The sequence below is a fragment of the Lycium ferocissimum genome, unplaced genomic scaffold (genome assembly GCF_029784015.1).
Source record: "Lycium ferocissimum isolate CSIRO_LF1 unplaced genomic scaffold, AGI_CSIRO_Lferr_CH_V1 ctg2593, whole genome shotgun sequence".
Taxonomy (NCBI): Eukaryota; Viridiplantae; Streptophyta; class Magnoliopsida; order Solanales; family Solanaceae; genus Lycium; species Lycium ferocissimum.
Window position 1 is genome coordinate 119,730 of NW_026722588.1, and position 2,733 is coordinate 122,462.

The 2,733-nt window shown below is 37.0% G+C and overlaps 1 pseudogene; it reads left to right on the forward strand.

The window, feature by feature from the left end:
• The first annotated feature begins 394 nt into the window (after positions 1 to 394).
• LOC132043569 (probable UDP-glucosyl transferase 73B6) lies at positions 395 to 2,152 on the forward strand (annotated as a pseudogene).
• Positions 2,153 to 2,733: the final 581 nt, after the last annotated feature.

The window sequence follows — 2,733 nt, forward strand, 5'->3', positions numbered from 1 at the left end:
GAAAAAAAAAGGAGAGAGGTGGCAGCCGACGGAGCTAGGGCAGCGGAGAGGAGAGAGGAGAGGAAAAAGAAGAAAACCCTAGACTTCTGATACCATGAAAGAATATTTTCCGTAGTTTCCTTTCATTCCTTGAATTGGTTAATATACAAAAATATCCTACTCAAAATAGGAGAGTACAAAATATTACAAAATATTCTAACTTAAATAAGAGATTACAAAATATTACAAAATATTTACATAATCTATCACTTTCAATTTACTTTGTCCAAGTTTCCTCTCCACTTTCCCCACATATTCTTATTCACACTTCACAAGCAGAATTCAATATTGTCTTGTTTATGTATAGAGAATGAATCAAAGACAACAAGTGTAATCTTAATCAGAGAACAAAAACATGGAAGCCACTAATGGAGAGATTTTGGTGCTTCCATTTTATAGTTAAGGTCATCTCTTCCCATGTTTGGAGCTCTGCAAAAATCTCACCTCGTTCAACTTTAAAGTCACCCTTATCATCCCCTCCCACGTCTCCTCCTCTATCCCCACCAATCTTCGTCACCATTCTCTGATTCAACTCGTTGAAATTTCTACTACAATATCAACTCCATCACCACCGCCATTACAAAAAGCAACAGAATTACCAGCTTTCCCACCAAAAGGAAAAGAAGGACAAAATTTCAAGCATGGGCCTTTCCAGTATTACCATCAGCAGTTAGGACAGGGGATTGATACCTTACTATCAAAACGATACAATGGATCGGCTAAGACCCATGAAAGTGCATGTGGTGGTGGATGTCATGATGGTGGAGCAAGGAAATTTTCATGAAATTTGACATACCATTCGTCTCTTTCTTCACTTACGGTGCTTGTCGCGCAATCGAGTTTGTAGCACGGAAGAACCATATGGATGAGATGAAACCCGGGTGAGATTTGAATCCTTCCGAGGTTGCCTAAAAGTATGGCTCTGAATTACTCTGATATCAAACGAAATCATGGGCCAGGTCATCATCACGGTAGGATAAAAGATGGGCCTCCAAGACTGGGTCAAAAGCCACGATGGGTAGATAAGGTAAAGGGTTCTATTGCATTGTTAATCAATACCTGCTATGATATTGAGGGTCCATTCATTGATTATAACAAATCATTTTGAAAAGACAAAATGTGGTGTAGGACCATTGTTGATAGAAACATTTTGGAAATCACCTAGTTCAATACTACATGATCATGAAGTTAGGTCGAACTGTCAGTCAAATTTTACAGAGGAAGAGGTGATGCAATGGTTGAACTCAAAACCTCAGAAATCAGTAATTTATGTGTCATTTGGTAGTGAAGTTGGACCTAATTTAGAAGAATATGCTCAACTGGCTAATGCATTAGAGGAATCAAACCACCACTTTATTGGGTCATTCAAGCCGGTTCAGGTCGACTCGGTCCACTTCCGGGTCTCTTTGGAGGCAGCCAACAGGAAGAAGGATATTACCCTCATGGATTGGAAGAGAGAATAGGGAATAGAGGGTTGATAATAAAGGGCTGGGCACCACAGTTGTTGATTTTGAGCCATTCTTCAACTAGTGGATTTCTGTCGCATTGTGGAAGAAACTCAACAACAGAGGCAATTGGACGCGGCATCCCAATTTTGGCATGGCCAATCAGGGGTGACCAATTCCATGATGCCAAATTGGTAGCAAATTACTTGAAAATAGGACATATGATTTTACTTAGTGGTGATGACCCGAGAGAGATGGTGAAGAAAGATGACAGAGTTCAAGGAATTGAGCAGTTGATGAATGATGAAGGGGTTCATGAGCAAGCAATGGCTTTAAGATCCATTTTCCAGAATGGTTATCTAGATAGTTCAATGTGCTCTCTGAAGTTATTTATTCAACTCATAAGCAAATAATGTGGAAAACTTCATATAGGACAGCCTTTTCCATCTCCAAATAGAACCGAGAGAAGCAAACAATAAATATAATGCCATATATTGTTAGAGGTTAGACGACCTCAATTATAAATGAACAAGTTTTTGATCCTGCATAATATGTTTTGTTTCACATATGTGATTATACAAGCTAAGAAGCCTACAAACTTTGAGGGGAAAAAGAGGCAAGACGAGGAAGATCGTAATCACCTTTGTTGTTGTTGTTGTTTTTTTTTTTTTTTTTTTAAAAAAAAAAAAAAAAAAAAATTGTTTTATATATATATATATATATCTATCTATCTATCTTAAGGGGGCACTATTTTACAGTCCTTTTCCATACTCAACCACATTAAAACTTACAATATCTCAAGAAGAAGATTAAGTAAAGATAAGCTATCTGCACCGTCCTGCACCAACTTCATGCATTCAAGGCACTGAAAAAAGTATCTTTTCTAAGAAAGAGAAAAATAAAAAGTGAAAAATTTATCTACAATTTCATTTACTAAACCTGTGATATCTAATCGCCGTGAGCAATACACTCTACCATACAGATACAACAAGAAATGTCATACGAAAAAGTATCACACAATTCCCAAAGTTCTTTACAAACAAATGAAAAGGCAAGAGCAACAACTAATCCGAAACCACCAAAAAAGAGGAAAAGTGTGCTGCTCTAACCACACTTGAAAGAATGACCTTTAGAAAAAGAAAACTAGTCTTTACAGCCTATATACAAAATATTACCTCCATTTAATGTTTCTCAAAACTGGAAAATTTTGAGAAACTAATGAATGAACAATATGAATCGACTAACATGG